The following is a 24,211-nucleotide window of genomic DNA, read 5'->3' on the forward strand; positions in this document are numbered from 1 at the left end:
AGGTATCTCCGGTCAGCCACCAGCATACACTCGACTAGGTTTCTAATCTCTCAGAAGAGATCTGAGCCGATGAAATTGGAAAACAAGAAGAATGGTCTCTGACAGATACAGTCTGACCTGACTGATTATTTAAGAGAAGTATGAAAGGAGGATCAAACTTGGCACCTCAGCAGCACTTACTTTTGTCCATTTTCAATAATTACATCAGGTTTTTCTCTTATTTACACTTTTTTCTTTTTCATTACTTTGGAGTTCACTGTGTACAGATATAGAATTAACTTCATCTACCCTTGCCAAACAAGGCAACTGGGCTGATCACTATGTTCTCCTCTGTCATGACTAGGATGAAGGGCAGCATGACAGGAATCTGCTAAGCATGAATTCTTATACCTATTTCCATGCTTGGATGCTGGTGGAACGACTCATACACTGGATGTACTGTCTCTCCACTAGCTGATCTGAATTCAGTTTTAATCCTGCTTGGAGCAGGAGGCTGGACTAGTCAACCTCTGGAGGTCTCTTCCAAGCTGAATTATTCTATTCATCCACGAACTGTCTAAGACAAAAGCAGCATAAATAGTAACATTTATGAGATGATCCATATTACAGGAATTAGATATGTAATTTTTTCAGCAGGGCAGGGCGCCTCCTCTGAGTATTTTGGCCTCCACCTTCCTCAAAACTTTTGAAAAAGCAGCCTTTTTCAGTAGTCTTTTTTCTCCTGTCCGTCGAGACAAAAATATTAGTATTACCAAATCCTCTACACAACAAGAGGTTCAGAGAAAAGGAAACATATCAAGGGGAATACACAAAGAAAGTGCACAAAGACCTCCATGGAAGCAACTAGACAACGTACCTGATACAGGATGAGAAAAGGAAAGTGAGTGGTAAAGGAAGAGTAAACTCGGGGTCAGGTAAAAGAAAAATTTCCTTAGAAAGGAGAAAGATGAAACAAAGGATAGTCCCTGCTTAACTAAGAGTATAACCAGTTTAAAAAAAAAAACAAACCACAAGCCGTGACCCTAAATAATGGTGGTACAGGCTCAAAGTAGAGATTTATTCTGGTAAAGACAAGATTACTCCAGGATTTCTGCATTATTTGCTACACTCCTAGAACATAAAAAATTGCAAAGAAAAGCAAAAACCAAAAATCACACACACACAAAAAAGCAAGTATAGAAAAGACTAAGATCCATTATCTAAGAAAAAAAAAAGAAAAAAGAAAAAATATTTTTAAACATTTTGATCAATAGTCACAATATTATTTCACAATCCCAGATGGACATAAACACATTTAGTTTCAGAAATGTATACCTATTCATAAGCTTAACCTTAAAAATGCCCATCTAATAAATCTTCCATTTCTACTCATAAATCCTGTAAATCTTCCATTTAGTACCCTGTAACTAAAAATTAGATGAAATTAAACAATAATATATGTAAATTATACATTTAAAATAATGAACAATGTAATGAAAGGAACACTCTTCACATTGCAATCCAGTGGGTTTTAAATTAACTTTTAATGCTCAGTAGCTGCTAATTAATAAGGAGCCTATATGGTCAACTGTACTACAACACACAAACTAGGAGAAGGAAAGGTGCAACACAAGGGCAAAAAGCCAGTGCTAGATGGTGCACAGATGCCAGTCCTCAGGGAGACTGTTAGGGGAACACATAGCAGAGCCCAGGTCCAAGGAGCGACATCTGTCTGCAGTGAATCTCTTCCTGAAATCAGGAGCTTTGAAGGCTTGGTGACACACTGACCCTCTCACTCACTAATTCCTCCCTAGCTCCAAGAAAGAGTATATGTAACTACAGACAGAGAGCTTATGGTATAGTTTCTCATTTTGGCACATCGTATGCATCTAAAATAGTCATGGATATTTTTTCTTTTCAATTTTATTTTTAGCAGCGCAAATCAAGACAGCCTGCATAATAAACTGCATGTGTATTCCACTGAAAAGAATGAAATAATAAAATTTCACAGTGCAGAACAATGTCTGCAAAGGTCACACATAGCTTCTTGAGGGGGAAGCGCCATGAGGCAGATGTGAAGAGGCCACATGTTGTGTCAATCCTTAGTACAGAATGAACAGAGGTGAAATATTAATGCATTGCAAGAAAAAAATTCTTGCCTATATTCTAGGAACCAAGAAAGAAAGAAGAAGGGGAAACATGACATTTCTCCACCCAGATCATGATAAACAGGTCCAGTTTTATCCCACTTTAATATTGTCAGTAGACATGAACTAAAGGACTGCTATGACCAGATGCAGATGAGCCTGAAAGCTGTGAATTGTTTTTCCTTGCTACTCCTTTTTTCTTGCACCAAAGCTCTACTATTCTGCTACCCACACTAGCAGTCAGACATACCTCTTCTTAAACTGACCAGTAAGAATATATACACTGGCTCAGACACCAGCATCCTGCCTTTGACAATGGCCAGTAGCAGGTATCCAGGAAGAATGCAAGGGCAAGCAAGGAGCAATTTCTTTCCTGATGTACACTCCCAACTTCTGCCCACACATGGCACGGAAGTTAACAAACATGACAAGAATTTCAATACAGTTATCCTGTGTAACAGAATGACAAAAATCAGTACGAAGGGTGCACAGTTAAATAACTGACAATATATCAGTAAAACAGGAAGGTTTGTGTGAATAAGAAATTAAGACTGAGCTGAAATCTACAAAAAATAATTCTGTCTTAATTTTTTGTTTTGTTTGCCTATTTTTTAAAAAGGCAAGTAATTCATTAACATTTAGACTAACAATTCTGGACGGGGGGGTGGCAGGATTTGTATCATTCCGTAAACATAAGACAATAAAAAAACTTGCATTGTCTTAATGGAAAGATATTTTTGATACATAAAGCACCTTCCTAAAGAGCCCCTCACTTGGTCAAGTGAGGCATCTGAGCATCATGGCTCCAGGAGCTAGCAATAGTTCTTCTCTGAAGACAAGCTTTGCACTATTTTACAGTAAAGTTCTTCCCAATTTTGTGATTAAAAAGCCTTTTCTGCAGCCTGAAGGTATCTCATATGCAAAAGTTCTCACCTGCAGTAAATTGAAACTAAGATGGCAGACAGACACACACATAGAACACAAATAACAACTAAATTAAACAAATGCTTGTTCTGGAGACAACAGACACAAAATACATTGGAGAAAACATACTGCCATGTTACAGCAACACAATCTCTTTAGATTATATGGTACTTATGTTTAATGTGTCATTTTATATTTTTCCCCAAAATAAAAATTGCACTTACACCTGAAGCAGTCTCACAAAATTATCCATTTTGTCTGAATAAAATTGAAACACGTAAAACACCAATAATGTGGCAGAAACAAACTCTGGTATGTGATCAATTAGAAAGGTTGTAGCTTCAGTGATCCAATCAAAGTGACATAAGCCAAAACACCCAACCGACAGCAAAAAAAATCCAGCAACATTGAACACTAAAATTGTCTGTTTATAATTAATTTGACAAGAAAAAAAAAAGTATAGTGTTAATGTAGTTACATTTTTGGCCTGGATTCTATGAAGACAGGTCTCAAATTGTGAAACCGCCCAACACAGGCATCCAGGATTTTAATAACTTTATAAATTCACTTAATGAGCTTCTTTCAATACAATTAGTTAATTTCCTGGCAGATAATATTTTACACCTGATTCATTTCAGAGTAGTAAAAAGGCAATAGCTCCAAAGGCAAATTAAAAAAAAACAAAAAGAGGATAACAAGGAGGCCAAGGAAACCAGGTCAGAAATAATTTTTTTCAAATTCTAAATTTATCTTATATCAAGCAGTACCTAAAAAAAGAAATCTAACAGTAAGTAAACCATAGCTTGGGGTTTGGGGTTTTTGTTTGTTTTTATGTTCGGGGGAAGATATTTATTATACCATGCAAAAATTACCAAATTTTTTTTTTTTTTTTGCAGCAGATGTAACTGTATCACATCAGTTTGAGGTCCTTTTCCTTTTTCATCACAGAAATTATCAATAGGAACAGTGTTATCTACCTATGCCACAGTGAAATCAAGCCTAACATAAGTAATTTTGTGAGGCAATGGTGCTGTGTTCCTTTGAAATCAAGCCTAACAAGTTCAAAAGTAAAAATGTTGCTGTTTCCAAAATTAGTTGTTTATACTTTTTTTTTCACTTATAAAGATGGTATTTGCAAAAAGCTGTTAAAAGATTCCCCTGTAATGTGACTGAATGGGTCATATGTAGTTCACCAGTGAAGCACCACCAGAGGATGTGTCTCCATTTTTAAGCAGAGGTTTCCCCATTATATAAGAATCAACTACCCCAGGCTTTACCTCACCAAACAGGGAGGTGGAAGTTCTGCATAAGGAGCCCTATCCAAAGAAAGAATTTTTTTTTTTAAATGCTCTATGTCCAAATGTTGGGTACCCCCAAAGGGTTTCTAAGACAAAAATATGACCGGTATGTGCAGCAAAATAGTGTATAGCTCTGAGTATGCCAAACATGTAAGGTGCCAGACTGCACTGAAATCAAACCTCTTATGAGCAAAGACTCAAAACTTTAGCTGTTGCAGACCTCTTTGCTCCCTTGAAAATGGTCTTGCCACTGTAGCATTATTGATCATGAGAAAAATTAAATTGCTACTCTCAAAACTGAACACTGACTTAAATCTTTTTGAGGACAGAATTTAGACTCTATTGTATAGGTACAGGAATCAATGGTACCACCAGAAAATGCTGTTTTGATAGTTTCAACTAAAAAGTATAGCCAAAATTGTTCACTCACTGGTTTTGCTTGAAAAGGAGTAATCCCTTGCTAGTTGTCATACTAAAGCTTAGGGGTGGTAAAACAAAAAAAAAAACAAAACAAACAAAAAACCAAACAAAACCCGAAACAAACAAAAGAAAAAACCAAACCAAACAAACAAACAAAAGATAACACAAAATGTAACTGTAACTCAGCATTTAACTGAGTTAGAACATGGAATTTCGAACGTTTCTAAATCAAAACTGCCTAGAGCAGAATAAACTCACAGTTAAGGAAAAGCATTACTGCTTAAGAGTTCCTAAGGAGCTGCTTAATTTTTAACAAGAATTTAGAAGAGATGAACTTAAATATATGCTCATGTGTCAGGTTGTCAAGGTGATATACCTCAAGAAAATTCTGCATTATACCAGCTCTGCAAACTACTGCTCAATGCCACTGTAGTTCAGGTGTCAATACCCAGTAGCAGACTACTCCAAATCTATGTGTTGTCATTTCCTATGATTCTTTGGCATTTCTACTATTTATCACAAATACTAAGTACAGTTATCCATAAGTTTCCAAGAAATCACATGAATTGCTTTTATGGATTCTGATCAAGGCCCTAAAACTCAAAGTGCCAACCTAAAAAAACAACATGGCTCCCTGAGTCTTTGCCTGTGTTTTAAATATCCATATCAACTTAATTATCATAATATTAAAGCTGTGTGATCAAGTTCATTGAAAATAAAAAGGCATGCCAAAAAGAACAAAATAAAATTGATGGACTCAAGTGGAAAACAGTAAAATAAACAAAATAAAGTGCTAGCTAGGAGTTAGGAAGATCACGCATTAAGATGAAAGATGAAACAGATGCAATACACAGCAAAGATCAAAGAGCTCCATCAATTCGTTCTGAGAGTCAAAATCCAGCTGAGCATGGGAGCCCTGTCCGCATAATAAGAAAGGTTGACTAAAACATAAGGATTAAACAGATGAGCTGTCTCCAGTGAATGTATGGCACAGGAAGCCCTGCTGAGCCACTTGTAAAGACACTTTGGAATTGTACACCTGCTACTCCACAGTGAAATCTACAGGAAGCCAGCCTGGAAGGGGAAAGAAACCCACTAATGGACTAAATAGCTATCTTTAAGAGGAAAAAAAAAGAGTCAATACAAGAAAACAGCAGCTAACAGATTTGCTCTTTTCCCTCCATTTCTTTTATTTACCAAATATTTCCATCACAAATGACTATAAATAAATTGTTATCACCATCCTTTCCCTTGAAATAAAAGAAAAAGCTTAGTATTTAGACTATGAACACAATCATCCACATATACTGGTGTCAGCCTAGTATTCTCAGTGAAATTATCTGTCACAATATTACTGGTTTGGAAGCTCTTTTGGTATTCCAGCATTTACATTAAACGGCCAAATCTCTAATAACTTCAGTGCTGTGGGAATAAGTGTAATGGTCACTAAAAGTTGTATTATTCCTAATACTGATGGCATTTAAACTGACGTTATATAAAAATCTTCATTTTTCTCATCTACTTAATAGATACTGATGGAGATATTTCAATCAAAATTTCTAGGTAATGATTAGTTTCTTTTCTCTTATCATTGGTAAAAAGAAACAAAACTAGAAAAAAGTTGTTAATAACAGTATTACATTTAATTAATTCATTAATTCTCATATTAAAGAAAAATCCCTATGACATGCATTTAGCCATAAACACAACCCTTACAAAAGAAAGAAAAATATAGGGCTAGCAGTCACTTCATTACTCAAAGAAGCCGAACTGCAAAGGTTTTCAACACCACTGAAAGGAAGGATCAGATGGAGGAAGCCCTCACAATCAGGAAGCAAAGCCCATTGACCATATACGTACTCACAAGTTTCTTAAGGCTTTGCTTTCTGCAAGATGTACACCTAATGTCAACTGCCTGCTACAGGTGGTTCTTTATTTATTTTTCAAATTAATGTTACTAACCTGCTTGTCCCACAAATGTTGTTTACAATCACATCTTTTATACTTGTTTTACTTGACAGGACAATCTCCTCAAGGATCTGGGCAGAGCTGATCTATTTGATTTTCAGGTTATCTACTGCCTGCAGATACAAGCACTTTGATTGTTTACAATGCAGGAGTAATTGGTAACCGTTAAATAACTCCAGAGACTGATTTAAGAGTCCTTCGCTGACTGCATGAAAGTAGGTATTCATCCCACAGTCCCTAATCTGGCTATATACTTAAAGATTTCACTACAAAACCAGGATATTAAAAAAAATTAGCAAATGCAATGATAATTTAATCATCAATCACATTCAAGCGTTATATTCAGTTTTAATGATTTCAGATCAATTTATATTTCAAAGTGGAAATTAAAATAAGAAACATGCATGTTCTCTCATTACATTTCCAAAATTAGTTATAAATATGAATTTGCGGAGCAGAGTCTTAAGCAGAAAGTCTACAGTGCTGCTTTCAGAACACCAAGCCAAAACGAGAACACTATAACAAAATTCAGCCTGTATTCCTATGAGGAATTTCATGAGTTGTTTCATTGGTAATACATTACTTCTGATTGCATATGTTCAAGCTGTGGATAATATTTAAAACAACTTTTCTAAGCATTTGCCTAGCCTTGCACAGTCAAATAGAATTACTTTGCTATAAACAAATCAGGCTAATTTTCTGTTCCAGCAAAAAGTCACAGAGCACATTTTAACTATTTTCTGATGCCATTTTATGGCTACTGAACTTTACTGCTTCACAAAATGGTGTGGAAGCACAACACTGTTATGAGCACACCGTTTGTTGCCAGAACTCCTCTGAACTCAGCATTTTGTACCAGAAAACAGCAGTGAAATACATCACTGAAGATATTATACAGTTCCAGACAGCAGCATCGTGGATGTAGTCTAAATCAGATGCTAAAGCACACCGCGAGAGGTCAGCCAGGTAGTACCACAGTGAGCTCACCATGCCCATGTTTACCACAGAGCCCGCATTCACCATGCTTTAAGGAGCAACGCTGAAGTATGCAGCAGGAAATGGGGGTATCCCTGATCATTCTCTGCTCCAAGGCTACTCTGGGGGGCTGCTGCACCAAGACTTCTCCACTGCTTCCATATAAAAGTAATGTGGGTGCTTAAGGGCTGAACAGCAGCAGCTTCCCACAAATGCAATTCCACCTGTTTAGAACCAAAGGAGTCACTAGTGACAGAGCATTCACACCTGTGCAGCACTGTGGCTGCTCTAAGGAATCATAGGATCCTCATCAGCTCCACGTAAGTCTAACTGCAACCCCTCAATCCCACTTGGACAGAGCTTTCTTTCCAAGAAGAAATCCTAGGGAAAAGTGAGACTGCTCCTAAATCACTAACAATGTCAACTGCCTGAATTCTCGGGGCATAAATATGCTTGTTAGCACACTGTAAAAGAGGCAAGAGGAAGCCCAATGTTTTACAATTCACAGCCAACAGTGAACGATACCAGGACTCCTGCAAATCTCAGGTGCACATCCTGAAAAAATAGCGTAAGATGTGTAAGCAGAGACTGAGCCAACTGCTCTTCTGAGTAACCTGGTGGACATACTATCACTGAAGCTTTACCACCTCTGGGCAAACCACACTACCTTCAGACTGAATCACAACTGTTTTCATAGAGACATTTCAAAGACTTGTCTCCTGAGAGAGAACTGCCACCTTGAAAAATTTCAACCTGTTTATCCAGCTGTTTTGGTCCTACAGCTGTCATTTAAAAGGTCATAGACATTCTTTTTTATAATGAGGCCATCATTTTACTTTCTCTGGCTGGGACAGTTTTACATACACTCTTGAAATAAGTTTTACACTGAAAGTTTACAGCTGAAAATTTTAGAGAAGTATGTGAACAGTTCGGAAGCTCATGATAAGTCAAATGCAGAAACTGTCTCTATTGTTACTTTAACCACTAAGCTCCTATGCAAAGTTTCACAGTGGGATGTAGGTACTCATTTATTTGTTTTGCTTTTTTATTTGAATACTATATCCCCAGCTCTATTGCTCTGCATTTTTTCCTACATATGTGTATACAGAATTAGCAGAAGGCAAACAATACATCGTTTCACTCTTTCAAGTAAAAAAAAATTCATTTTCAGCTTTATAGTTAACCTGGAATTTTAAGAAAAAAAAACAACTGAAGTTTTTGTAAGTATGCTAAACAAAGCAAAAAGAATGCCCTCATACCTAATTCTGAAACACTTCGCTGTGTCTGGCCTCAAACCAGGCTTATGTTTGGCTCAACACTAAATAAGAACTGTGATTATTTATAACTTTTTTTATGGAGGAAGGACTAAAATTTTCCAAGTCATACTGACATGTTACATGTACAGGAGCTACAGAATTAGTTAGTTTTGCATACTACTCTGGTTTATCTCTGTAAGCTGACTTTGCTGAATATCTCTTCCTAGACTAAAAATGTAGTTCTTCATATTTCTTGATGAGAAAATCATAAAATAAACTAAACGCAAAATCAAGTGTCATTTCAGGGACTATAATTATCAGTATGATGGGTTTTTTTCTCTGTCCTACCTTCCAGTTTGTTTGAAAGTCTAACATCCATCATACTCTAGCCTTAGTTTTTCAATTATACATCAATCAGGAAAATATATTCTGAAGTAAAAAAAAAAAGTATTAAAATTGATATATGGTTGTTTAAGGTGAGTTTTACAGTCATATCACACATAGAAAACCCTGTCTATAAGAAAGTGTCCATTAAGAGGTTTTGTTTTTTTTAATTATAAACAATATATAAAAGAAAATGTAAATTGTATATGTTGTTTTACCCTGCATAAATTCCATTGTTATAATTTGTTTTGATACAATGTCATGAATAAACAAACTCTGTGGCAAATTCAAATATTCGAGTCTTATCTTCAAACCTCACTGTCTCTCCATCCAGCTTCATTTAAAGAGTGGATAAGGTGCGAGAGCAAGAGTAAAGGAGCTCGACCTGCAGTTTATATCTCCAGCAAAAGAGACAATGTGAGATGCAAATGAAAATGAACGAAAAAAGAACCTAAAGAACGAACTACATGAACCCCTACAATATTTCCTCAGTCTTCCAGGTTCAGCTTCCACTGATCAAGATAGCACAGCATGATCACGCATATGTGATCATGCATACCTAAATGCATTGAAAAAATTATTGAAATCTTATAGATTTCATAGTCAAAGCTCTTCAAATTGGATTACCAGTATTTCTGCAAGTGATTTCAGGCACCAGATGTTATAAATGCATTTAAATTTGCCTCACTGCAGCAATGATCATGCATTTACTGTAGTTTGCATCATATAAAAAATGCTTCAGCTTTATCAGCAACAGATAAAATAATTAATTTCTTTATTAATTCAATGATTTTTTTCCCCAATTTTTTATAAGCCCCAGGGTTCTCTCAGCAATATCAGCTCCTTCTCTGTTCCATAAAATTGTAATCAATCTCTATTATTGTCATGAAAATGGTATTTGTCACTTTGCTAAGAAAAAAATAATCAATACGTCTTGCAGGATAGAATAGGAATTTAATGCAGCGAATTGATGTCTGTTAGAGAAATTTAGCTTGCCAGCAGTTTGGGACAAGCTAATAGAAAACCAGAAAATTCACTGAAGGTTGACAGATGAATATACAGACATGTCACAAAAATTAATATTTGGGCACTTTGTATAGCCTGTCATTTCATATGCTGGAGAGAAAAGAGATTTAGACAAGCAAACCCCTAAGGAAATCCTTTTGATTTTTAAAAGGCAAAAGCCAAAAGCATGTAAAAAATAAATCCTTCACTGTAATATTTTTATGTTTATATAACTTTCTGAAAAATAAGTATTTTGAAACAATCTATTTAGATATTTTGCTTCAGAGATGATACTGAATATGAAAACACTGCTGAGTGATAAAATAGTGCAAAGTCTCTGAGGCAATACTGAATTCCTGATCCTTCTGGAGACCACTGCATTGCAAAAACAAATCAGAGCATTGCTTCAAAAATTACCACATAAACTGCACAATAGTACTGCTCAGAAAACATTCTGTATCATGAATAATAAAAAAAAAAAAAGCCCAAGTAAGACTTTCATAATCAATGCCTAGAAAGAAATCCAGTGATACTTTTCAGGACGAATACAATACCCTCAAAAAAGAGCTGCTAGAATTATTTGAGTCTTATTAATAAAAAGTTACACTTTAGGAACACAATCCTCCCTTCTGTCTACTGCCATCTGCAGAAGCTGTCAAAACACTCCACCTTCCAATTACACGCTTTCTGTCTTTTACTTGCTCTACGATAAGCCTATAATCTGTTTAATTCCCTTGTTTGGTTGGTTTAATAAACAATGCTTTTAAGTAGCAGGGCTTGATAAACCCAGCATCCAAAACAAGCAAGCTGTAGTTATCCATCCCTCCAGGAGAGCATCAGTACCACTGACTGCAGAGACAACACACTGGCCACAGCAGGAAGCAGCACAGGGCACCCAGCTTTGGACTTCTGTTGCATCACTTTCTGAATTCCATTCTTCCAAGAAATCCTCATAATTCTGGGTTGGACATAAATGGGACACCCTCTTCAGCAACCTGCCTGCAGTTCCCAGCAAGCTCTAAGAGCATGAATTTTAAAACCTCAGGTATCCACCGGGCCAAGGAGAAGCAAACGTACGTAAATGCCTAAGAAGGCAACCAGCTGATTGCTTGTGGTGATATGTTCATGCTCTAATTCTAGAGACTGCAAGCAAGCCTGGCATATGAGCCTCAGTAAGAGGAACAGTTTTTTATCATGTACAAAATAGCATTCTTGGGCAAAAGAACGAGATGCTAAAGATGTCAGCAATTTTACATAGACAGACTCTTGTTCAAACATAGGAGAACAGAAGTGCAAAATTTAACACCTCCTTGCCCGTAAAACTTAAATAAGACCAGGTAATAGAGGTCTACAATAAGGAGGACATGGGGGAAAATCTGTGTCTCCTACTGTCTTCATCATTCTGTTATGGATTTAAAAGCACCCTTGTGAATTAAAAGTCTCCTGTGTGACTATTGCACTCCTTTCTGATGGCAATGGTGCTAGCACTCCTTTCTGATGGCATCAGAAATTTAAGATAGGAAAGGAATAATTGTTAACACTATTGAGGTTCTCCAAAAATAGGGAACTTAATCTAATTTTGTCCTCATTTGTAAAGGAATTTGACCTTCAACCTGAGAATCGGGTCAAGTTTCCACCACAGAAAAAATTAAGCTAAACCAGAAAAGGAAAATAAACTTCTATTGAGACATTATTACTCACAATTTTGCAAGTCTAGTGGAAGGCAAACAGTAATACTGAAAGAGGGTTTTGGATTCTTAAAAAAAAGCAATAATAAAAAAGGGATATCATGTTCTATAGGAATTTTGTAACACTAACATAGGATATCCCAAAAGCCAACTGTATGGGTTCCAGCTGCTATTGTACATTATAGGATCGTGCAGCTGGTGGGAATGACAAGAAATCAGTGTTGCATGACACTGTCGACATTTATACTTATGCTCTGCATGACTGCAAACATTTGTGATTCACCCTAGGAAAGGTAAAGGGTTATCACAGAAGATGACAGAGTGTTAGTAGAGCGAGTTCAAAATGGGAGATGTTCTGTTATACACCATCAAGTCTGATACGTCAGATTTGCACATGAGGTGAAAAAATAAATGCACATGTTATGCCCTGGAAGTTATATATGTATTTTTGTCAGAAGTGCAAAGCACAGTTTGATGTAAATGCAAGCCATTACAAAATTTATCAGCACTGTAAGCGTTTGCAATATCATTGGCTCTACATTAATGTATACAGTGAATCTGTTTCATGATCAGTTGCGAAGATATAAGCATATACTCAGTATTAAGCATGGATATTTTTGTAATCAGTATGGTGGACCCTGAGGGAAATAATCCCATTGATTTCTCCTTGGGCTTTCTAAGATAACTTGTACAAGACTGATGATAAATTTGAATAGGTTTGAAAGCTCAGTCCCACTGAGGAAAAGGGTAATAGGTATTTCCCAATTAAACTCTTTCAGATTAGCTTACTGACAAAGGGACATAAATTTGAACCCACAGCATACATTAAAATTAGATGAGCTTTTATTGAACATGGTAAATTTTCAGATTTTTTTCCTAATTTCACAGACATTTTTCAATCATTTCCATATGACCAGCCACAAATTCTGCTGTACTCATAGAATGGATTAACAAGTAACAGTGATGGCTAGGAAACACTTTCCATCTTTACTATTCTTCCCAGTCATCAAGAGAGAATTATATTATGTAAACATTTCTAGCACTTGATATTAATGCAAATACCATCTGTAGGAATTATGATCCACTTCAAAACCTTCTTCCTTATTCTCTAAACACAATCGTAATGTAATGTGTTTCCTCTGACATATGAAATATTTTCAGGGTCTATTGTCTTTTTCCAATAAGACTCAATAAAATTAAGATGCAAGGTCATGATCCTACATCCACTGAAGTTATAAAAAGAGTACACTGGTATAAACAATACAGGAAGAAAGGTTAAAAATAAAAATTAAATGCAGCCTGAACAGGGGACTTTCCATCTAGCATCTGGCCTCATTTACCACAAGTGCCAGTCATGACCATTAAATAGAGACAAATCAAATGCCTTACAAAATGCCTTCAGCTTCACTTCCTTTGCAACTCCAATGTTTATTAGCAACAGCAAATATATTTTGCTTCAGGTGGAAAAGAGTTTTTCAAAAATACCAAATAGGTATCATCTCAATTTTTCATTTTGCTATTGACCCAAAAAAGTGTTAACTACTGAATCACTACTAGTTGAGTTTGGATCTGGTTTCTAGTATGAAATAGAAGGCTTTATACCATACAACTTTTCTTCTGAATCATCTTGTTCCCCTACCTTCATATTTGCAAAAGAACCCAACTGATCAGCAAACAAGGGTTCATACAGTATTGAAGAAAACTCATCACCAATATAAACAATCTTCTAATTTCTTCTCAAAATCTTACCTTCATTTCCAAAAACAACTACGATAGCCACTTTGCATAACATGCCCTTTAAAAACTAGATGATTTAGTTATGAGAGAAATCTTTGGATGGATCCTCATTCAGGATTTATTTCTATTCTGGTTTTTCTGAGGGACATTACCTTAAACCTCCTTACAGAATAACAGCAAAGAAAAGGTGATCACAAGTACCCACAGCTATGAGTGATTAAAGGCAGCAGTGATGACCTCTAGCAAAGAATAAGTTGTCCTAGTTCTGTTTTCCTTCCTGCTATGAAGTGTGCTAGCACTTCTCATTTGGTTAAGAGATATGAAGTCAAAAGGTCATGAAAGTTGTCTGTCTGCTGCATATTCTATGATGTACACCAGAATGTTACCCATTTTGATTTTTAAGGAAACTACCTGCACTGACTAGCTAGAAATGCAGGAAGGCATTTGTCAGAAGACAAAATGGGCTAGGCAACACTCCCATCTCCTCCCTAAGCTTCTCTTTTTGACTTCACATAAAACCTTCAAACTATTGTTGCTGCCAAGTCCAGGCCTGCTTTTCACCGTGCTCTGCCCTGCTCTGCTCCCACCAGCCTCCACAGAGGTGAGCTGGAGACAACCACTATGACTGAACAAAAAGGACAAACTTCATAGGGCTCATCTGCTGCTGCCTTGTGTCCATCCAGAGGGATCTGTCAGTACGACCTCAGATCCTCCTAGAGAACAGAGAGATGGAGGAAGTAGCCACTGGTGGTTGGAGATAATACTTTGCACTTTGTCACCTCTCTCACTTTCTGAAGAAAGTGATTTCAGATCTTAACTTAACTCTTTAAACACAGGGATGCTAAATAAACCCACAACTTAGTAAACTTTGACAAAATATTGAGAGAATTATGAAGTTACTTTTGGTGTTGTAAGCTGCTACAAGCCATTTAGTCAACTGAAATACGTGAAAAATACACCGTATCCTTTAATTGCAGATTCACATTAATTAAAAAAATAGTTCTGTACAGGTATAATTAGTAATTAAAGTATTTTAAAATAGCTAAGAAATTTAGCACCTGTAGACTTAATCCTTAGTGGCCATAATTAAAATTCAATTGTGCACACTTTCCAAATTTTTCAGCCTAAATCTTTTTCAAAGTTAAATTTGAAAAAGCTGCAATTAAACCAAGTTATCAATGAACTTTAATCTAGGTACCTTGGGATTTTTTTTTTTTAATCTATATGTAACATACACATGCAAGCTACCTGAAGTCAGGTCAAAAAGGATTAAATGAAACCTCTATTAATGATTTCCATTGATTTTTATAAGTCTGTAGGATAAGGGAGAACAGATTAAAGAGTCAAAAATTAAAGTTAACTGAGTATTTAGCCTGAAGACCAACAACTTTGGTGGCCATCCACCACAGTGGCTCGTGGTGTTTGACACACTGTGCAGCTGCAGCGGCTGGACTACCTACTGTGTACATAAAATAAGCTGATATATGAGGAAAAACCTTAATATCTAGGGATGCTGACACAGATTTTTCTAAGCAAATCCTCCAACAAGTCAGTTGCAGAACCTGTAGTAGCTCGAGGTTGGTTTATTCTACACTTGGACAACTGTGCCAATCTAACAGAGGTGTTTGGGATACTACGAATGTTACCCTGGTGTAAACTGAAGTTTGAGTTAACCTAGGATGGAAAGTTATAGTTCATACAAGATTTAATTTTTAATGATAGTACTCACCTTCAGATCATCAGGAATGCACAGTAGCAAAGAGAAATCTAATCCTAAAATGATCAAAATACTTTGCCATGGAATTAAGGCTGACTTTATATCAGAAATAAAAATATATACATAGGTTTTAATTGACTACTATTTAGTCCAGAACCATAGACCTAAGATGTTCAGAAAAAAGGCAAGATAAACAAAGATCTGTGAGCAGGTTAAACGGGGAAATATGCAATTAAGATGCCCCCAAAACTTTAACTTTTTATCTATTTTAAAGAAAAAGAAAATATATGGAAAACGAGAAATTAATTTGCTGTTAGTTTCTTCACATTACGAATACTGAATTTTTTTAAACAAAATCATATTACACTTACAGGGCATTTTGATTTGACAGAATCATGACAGTTTAGATGCTGTAATTGTAAACTCCTGTATTCTGCTCAGTACACTTTTTAAAAGTAAAACTTTAAACATATGAATGTTCATATGTTTAAATTCCCAACTTGAATTCCACATTAAAAAGTTGCCTGTTCTACTCTATGATGGCATCAGATTACTAGAAAATATTAAAATGATGTCATGAAACACCATGAATAGAAAGCTTCTCTATAACTTTCAAACTGAATTAAAATTCTAGTGAAGCAGATAAATATAATATTCAATCACAGCATTAACTTCCTTCATTATTCTGAACACTGGTAAAGTTACTCATTTCTGTATGGTCTCATTCAATTTGAAGAGCAGAAGGATGCTCAAAGCTTATATATAGTGTGTTAGAATGGAGTTCTGTACTTACACTATACTTACCTTGTGATTCAGTTCTTAAATCTATTACCCTACTAAATGTGACATGATATGATTACTTCTTCTTCTGAGAGGAATAAACATGAACATAGTATCAAAAACTTGCAGTCTCTTAGGTATTCTGAAAAAGCCTACCAATCTGTGCCTCAAACATCACTCGTATGTTTCTTTCCTAGCTGCAATGTAGGCAAAATAGGTTTAATTCACAGTTTGATTTCTCGCTACTTGCAAGAAGCCGACATTAGGACTTTTGCTTTTGTTTTGCTAGTAACAGCTTGAGGTAACAGATGAGGTGGTTGTCAGAAGCTCATGGGTTGTTCTCAGTGAGGCTCTGCTCTAACTGGGTAAAGGAGAGAAAAAGATAGAGAAAATGGTAGAGACCAATTAGGCAACACAGCCTGTCACAGCAACCCAGCAATGGGAATCAAGAAGCTGCCTCTTCACACACCAAGCCACAGAAAGAGCAGGTGAAAAAAAATGTATATTTGTGCCAAGTAAAGTAAAACCTAAGTGGCATTTCTCACATAAAGAAAATAGAGGTAAGGAAACTTTTTTTGTATGTTGTTAAAAAAACAAACCAACCAACAAACATATAAAAAGAGAAGCGCTAACTACGAAGTTGGGATCTGATTAAGATCCTGAAACTGTGATACTGACACTGTGGGGAATATGAAAAAGACAACTAAGAAAACAGGGTATTTGGAAAAGTATCAGTGCTGAGGACAGCACTGATGTATTTGTCTAAATTTTCTATGCAGTGATCTTATCACATTTCTCAATCTGCCAAAATAAGTTGAAAAAGGAGTACTCTCAATGGGAAAAGTGGCAGCAAAATACTGCACATAATGCCTTCTCACAAATAACTACAATAGCAAAGAAAAACATTTTAAGATTGGGAAAATTATGACAGGAGGTAGGGGTTGGGAAACAATCAAAAAAAAACCCCAAAACATAACAGTGTGTGTGAGTCTACCAGAGAAACAGTTTTGAAAAGGAAGAGGGAAAAATCCAAATTCCCCTTTGAACCAATGCTCCAGGGCCAGCAACCTAGTGAATCTAGGGTGAAGACATACTCAGGTATTTAAGAACTTTTCAAGGGGAGACGTTACTTCTGTGTGTAACATTCACTCAGGCAAATAACAAAATGACGCAAATACGCTTGATTTGTTTTTTTATTTCACCGGTAGTAAATACTTTCATTTAAAGAACTAACTTCCATGAAACAGTTCTTGGAACAGGAATAATTAATTTCAAAGAGAAAAAACATACACTTCTTTTTTATGCCAAATCAGATCAAATGTTGCCTTTCTCTGAAAAGTTATTAGAACTTACTGCACTTAAAACATTCTACCTTGATCTCTTTACAAAGCCAGTCATAATCCTGCTTTGACTGCATGAAACAACAGTTTACTGTTGTTACAGTGCATGTAGCAATGGCACATGACTGAAAAGGCACAATGCTGTTCTTCTGCTGTTTGTCTGGTTTTGATCTGCAAATTAACACTGTGGAAGGGCAATAAAAGCTGAACTTAAGCTCATTTCTGAAGAAGCTATAAAAATAGAATATAAATGTAGAACACACAAATATCAGTTATAAATAAAACCCTCCTTAAAATGCTCCTCTATGTATTCCCCTGCCTACATATTCCCTATTCCCCACAGTGACATTCTCCATTTCCAATTCCGCTCAATGGAAATAATTTGCATAGGGACTGACTTTGAGGTCTTCCAGATTTGGCATACGATAGTAAAACAGATTCCAAGTATTTTGACTCATTCAAGCATCAATAATTCAAGCATGCAGGTGATGGCTGAAGGAAAATTATAACAAAGGTGGGAAAAAAAAATCAACCTCAGACACTTGAAGTTGTTGTTCAAGTATGCTAAATACATAATGATAGTAACTCGTTTTATACGGTTTCAAAGGGTTTGTTTTATTTGGTACTTTAGTGATTAAAAATGAGCCTTTTAGGGCCCTAAATGGTTTGAAAAATATGCTATATTATTTCACAAAAGTATAGACTGCAGCAGTAAAAAGAAAAAGAGCATCTTATATCATGACTGCCTCTACAATGAATTTAAACATCAAATAGATGCAAAAAACCATACATATACATATTTAAACTAGTCTTTCAAAATATCAGGACATCTGTCTTGTAGGAGTTATTGCTCTTGGTGAAAATACTCACAGCAGAACAGGGACTTCTGATAATTAGTTGAGTCAAAACAGGCCTACTTATTACAAACAACAGAAACTAAGATTATTTCTTACTTCTGCCTTCTATATTCTGCTTTTTTTTTTGTTTTGTTCTCAAAGAACAAGGTATTCCCATGGTGGTACCCTGAAAAGCTGACATCTCTCCTGTGACTTTCAATCATATTATCCCAAGCGCATTAATAATAATATTTCTGACTCAAATATTTACCTTAGTTAAGTATAGAAATGCAGAAGTGGTATCTCTCTTGATTACTATAAAACTAAAAGACAAAAGCAGGCTACAAGTATGCAACAGAAGTGCTACTACCCATGATTAACCTAGTAGAAATTAGTATTCTCACATGGTGCTTCATTGCGCACTTGCAAGAAATAATACCAAATAATTCAATAAAGCGGTAATTAAAAACCTGTCTCAATTCTCCTGATACTGTGGCAATCATGCTCCCACAACCTCACAGCTGAGCACGGGAGCACTCAGCTGCCTGCACTGCACTGCAAAGAAACAATCCACCCACCACTGACTCCTGTTGTTTCATAGGGGATCCAATTACTGATATCGTTCTGACACTAGAGATTAGCTGATTGCCAGTTCAGTGTGCTTACAAAATCTTATGTGTCACAGGAGGCCCTTTACTTGTTTCTGTAAGACAAACAGTGTTTTTTTAAAATCTATTAAAAACCCACTAGAATATATTTTCTCTCATGTGTAGCACTTCAGCCCCATCCTGTTGGACTCAAAGCAAATTCCCCCTTTAAAATTGTCATAGAACCACAGTGTTGTGACAGTAGCAGCAAAAATACAGTTTTAATTGTTCTTTTCAAAGAAGAGACTGAAGAGAAGCAGAAGCCATATATGCCACTATTTTAGCTCTCAGTAAGATCATGGATCTTTTTGAAGTCTGAGATCACAATTAAAATTTTTCCTAAATAAAAAATGTTGATAGACCTTCGCACTGGTCTTTTTCCAAATCTAAGAACACACTGGAACAAGTACTTGTGAAAAACAATAATTTGATTTTTGTTAGAAAGTGCTTTTCTAATCTTCAATACTGTAAATAAAATTCATTAGGACTATAATATCAGTCAGTTAAATTCTATTATCATTCAGTGAAAATACATCACTGGGGCTCCAATACTATTTGTCTGTTCCTGCTGTTGAACTGAAACAAAAAGAAGAAATGGAAAGGCAAACTACAAGTCAAGCGAATTAGTATTTAACCATGAAAGGTCAGATACTAAGAAAAATAGGGAAGAAAGACAATGATGAGCAAGAAATACTTCTATTTTCTCACCACCAAGACTAGTATTCTTACAGGCAGACATTCTAATGACTCTGCTGATTATTCAAGCGCATAGACTGTATCTACATGTGAGATACCAAGAATACCCTCTTTAATGCTTCGATGAACTTTACCATCCATTCTAGAAAACAATGTCTTCATCAGCTGTGACCATTACATTACTTTGAATATCATAGGATTTTACTGTAAATAACACCTTCCCTAGAGATCAGAAGTTTATATTGATGTGGCAAATTACGTAATGCTGCATAGACTCAGAATAAAAGAGACTTTATTTGTTTATGCTCCTATATCCAAAAAACCCAGAAGGGCATTTTGCAAACCCCCATTCAATTAATTTCCACAAGTCTTCCTTAAATAAAAATGGAAGTTAAGCCATAAATTTCTGGCATACAATTTTACTCAATGACAATATGTAATTTTTATTTCAAAGTATGAGAAAAATACCTCATTCTCAACATATGAACAAAGAACACTGCCAAATAACACAAAACCAGAGTTTATATAGTATTAAATAGACATGCTGCATTTTCTTTTAACACCCTCCTCAGGAAAAGAAAGGTGTGGAAACTTGCTGATCAAAAGTATATTTAAGTTTTATCTTATACCCGGACAAGAGTAAAATAATACATAAAATCATAAAACAAATTAGGGTAAAGAAGCCACTGCAGTTCAAAGTTTTTAACCTTACTGCGTCCCAACCACAGTATAAAAATGGAGCTGGCCTAGGCAGGGTGGGTGGGCATGCCACAAACCGTCTTCGCCACCCCACTGCTCCAAACAAGGATCATTAACCTGCCTCTGACAGAATTTTGCCTAACTCATTCCCAGAATCACCAACAGAGATGCTGCAGCATCTCTAATCAATCAGCTGCTGTCCTTTACTAACCTTACATTTATAATGGTTTCCCTAATGTCTAATTTAAATCTCCCTCACTAGCATTAAAAAGCATTATTATTCTTTTCCTGTTCCCCACAGACAAAGAGGACAGTTTATTATTTTCCTCTTCACATCAACCTCTCATGTGTTTGAATCTCAAATCTTTTTTTCAACAGACTAATTCTTTAAAATTGTGGGTTTGGGTAAAGTTCTCTAAGATGATGGTCCTCCTGGCTGATCTTACTTCAGTCTTGCATGAAAGTCATGGATCATCTAAAGTACAATAAGGAACTACAAACACACTGTTAACTTTCACAGAGCTATCCTCTCCACTGCCAACATACACAAATGGTACTTGCTTACTGCACTTAACACTGGCTGAGTGCTGCTGTTCTTCAATTAAAAATGTCCCTCAGCACTTTTTTCTAATAAAACTCTTGAATGGGCAATAAAGACAAATATCTGTCTAATTTAAAATCATTTGAACCAAAAAAAGCCCAAAACCCAAATCTCATTAATTTAAATTTTGCACTCTATTTTGCGGTATGACTTACCCTTCCACCATTACATCACCTATCCAAGGCATAAAAGGTATTATTTCGTTAACTAAGCACTTAGTAGGTTGACAGACATTTCACATACACCCATTCTGAGTTGCTATGCAAAATCAGGGGCACAAAACTAAACATTATGTGTTCATACACCCAAAAAAAGGTAAATCCACTAAGCAAGAAATAAATGCAAAATATAATGAAGATAACTAGTTCCTTTTCAAAGAGGTGACTATCAGTGAGCTATAAGCAGGGGTGTTCTAGATTGGAGGAATTCTCTTGCTTCTCATATCTCACACAGGTTAGATGTCATTGCTCCCCTGGCTCTTGTTAAACATTGCCAGGTAAACTTGATAGTCAGTCTTCCTAAGGCAGGGCTGCTGGAGCACTGAATCTAAATCACCAAAATAAAAGTGATTACACATTAAACATAGGTGAGTCCTTAGTGTTAATTTTGAAATACACTTTTTAATTATGTCATCCATCATTAAATGAAACACTGAGCCTCTGACTGCATACCCTTCACCTATGTGATTAGCAACAGTGAGTTTTTTTCCTCACTGAAGCAATACTACTCTATTTTGATACTTCTCCCAAGTATTTTACCATACCATATTGCCATCACTGTGACATTAGAAGAGCACAAGCACTCTTACTAGTCAAAGGTACCCAGGAAGCCTTAGCAGATGTACTACAAAATAGAAATGTATGTATGAGACAACACCTTCCAAGTAGGTTTGCCATTCTGTGGCACTAAACATTTCCAACCACTTATCAACTGTAGAGTTGCTATTTGCATTTTGTACTCTATACATGAAAGCCTTACAGCTGCCTGTGGCAACAAAGGAAATGCAAAACTTGTTGGAAGAAAATAAATAAAATAAAACCATTTCCTATGGGACAATTCAAAGTCTCACCTCATCATCCTGAGACATCAGGGATTCTGTATTGCCTCTGTTTTTTATTAATAATGCAGCAACAGTCTTTCAACCACTCTTTCAGAAGAGGAGCTTTTCCTTCTGAGGCAATATGAGTCATGTGATTACCTCTCTCATCTGGAGTCAAAGGCTAAAAACTGATGGAGGTTCTCACTATCAACTATCCTATAATTTGGCACCCAGAGAAGCAGTAATAAATGAGTGTTTATCTACTCAATGGGGAATTTAATTTCACTCTCTGCCCCCAAAGTCATTACCTGCACAGGAGGAATGAGCAATGGAAATTCACAACATAATAAACTATTACAGGCTTACTGCTTAAACGGCATCTCAAAATCATTTTCTGCACCGGAAGCCATAAACAAACTATACTTCACAACATGAGAAGAGAAATTTGTTGATATGATGAAACAAAAGGCATTTACATCTCCTAAGAGGAGAGAAGCTTTTTATACTCCAGATAAACAATTTCTGCTGTTCTCAGTATTGTTTTCCTTGGTGAAAAAAAAAAACAAAAACAAACATTAAATAGTCCTCATTTTTTTTCTTAGAAATCATTTTAATGAAAGAGTATCACTAAACAAAATTTGTATGAGGTTTACTGTCTAAATGAAAGTTGAAAAACATTTTCTATCTTGTTGAACAAAGCTTATGTACTCAAAAGGGTAAGTAATATGAAAATATTGTTAACTTGGTATACCATATATTGCCAGTAAGCAAAGAAATAATACTTTTGGCATAATATCCAGTTAAAAGTATGCACAGAAACTTACTTAGGAAGAAATGAAAATATTTGTAAATCAAATAGCACTGAAAATGGTATCCAGTCAAAAGTCATATTTTTATTAATCTTTTTTGTTAACTGTATTATGGTACCATTTTAAAACTAAGACATGAAAAGCTATCACAGTTCCAGGCAATACTTCTCCACTGCCTTAATCTTAACAACTAGTTTCTCATCAGTGTTATGCTTGTTGAAGCATGAAAAGCATAATATTTTTTTCCCTTTTTCACATTTGGTGGAGAGATTTCAGTATAGAAATCTAGCATTATCTACTCCATTACTGATATCACTCAAGTAACTGTGTAGTCATCCTGTGATCCTATGCAAGAAAACACAGCAAGAACATTAGGTAGTCATTAAGGGAGCAACAGAAGCCACTTACATAAATTACGGTACAGTAATTTAAAATATAAGGACAAGAGATGTTTGAAGCTTAAGCTTCTTTATTCTTTAAGCCTTGAAAGTATTACCTGCCCAAAACTTGGGAAAAAGACCACAAGGAAACTCCTTTTTAAGCTTAAGTGAACGAGTCAGTGTTTCTGTGTTTTCTAAAAAAAAATTAAATTTTTTTTAAGCAGCTAAAATGGTATCTACTGTTTCTTACCACTTTATAGTGACTGGACTAAGTAACTCCTTTAATGTTAAAACAGGCAAACATTATCAACATGCTTTTTTGTTCATTTGGTTTTTTAAGGCACAGAGGAAACTCAAAGTGAGAAGTACACAATCCTTTCTCCAACCAAAGGAAAGGAATTTCTTCTGAGAAAGTTTGGTTTAATGAAAATACTGTGTTTCCTTTCCTAAAACCTACCAACATGATAATTGATACGTTTTAATTTTTCTCCATCTATAAGAAGTTAAAGTCCACTGAAAGGAACAGGCAGCTCCAGAAAATTTACAGTGGGAATCAAGTCCTCATCCCAGAGCTAGATGCAAGAGTTCCATAGGTTCCACCAATATGGCTGCTTTCAGTTACTGTGGAAGACTCACACCCTGGACTTTTACAGTCTTGTCTTCATTTCAGGATAGCGACAATCAAACTATTTGACATTATTGAAATTATTTCTCAGGCATGTTTCTCTCCGTGTATCAGTGGATAGTTTTCTCCACTATCAGCTGTGATGTTTACAGCTGGCATTCTCAGCAGAGGACTGAAAAAAATGAACAAACTTTCTGTGCTAAGCTCAGGGTGTTCCCACAACATCAGTCTTTGTTTTCTGACTGTATAATGTGGAAATCT

The 24,211-nt window shown here is 35.8% G+C and overlaps 1 long non-coding RNA gene across 2 annotated transcripts in view; it reads right to left on the reverse strand.

Moving 5' to 3' along the window:
• The window catches only part of LOC113959612, a 52,236-nt gene that overhangs the window by 2,429 nt on the left and 25,596 nt on the right, over nucleotides 1-24,211 (reverse strand). Inside the window, exon 4 of one of the 2 annotated variants that reach the window (XR_003531876.1) lies at nucleotides 23,271-23,290. The exons of the other annotated variant lie outside the window; for it this stretch is intronic. This is a non-coding gene — a long non-coding RNA (uncharacterized LOC113959612). Of the gene's footprint in view, nucleotides 1-23,270; nucleotides 23,291-24,211 lie in introns of those variants that run through there. 2 annotated transcript variants of the gene reach the window in all.

The sequence above is a fragment of the Corapipo altera genome, unplaced genomic scaffold (assembly GCF_003945725.1).
Source record: "Corapipo altera isolate COAL_440 unplaced genomic scaffold, ASM394572v1 1, whole genome shotgun sequence".
Taxonomy (NCBI): domain Eukaryota; kingdom Metazoa; phylum Chordata; class Aves; order Passeriformes; family Pipridae; genus Corapipo; species Corapipo altera.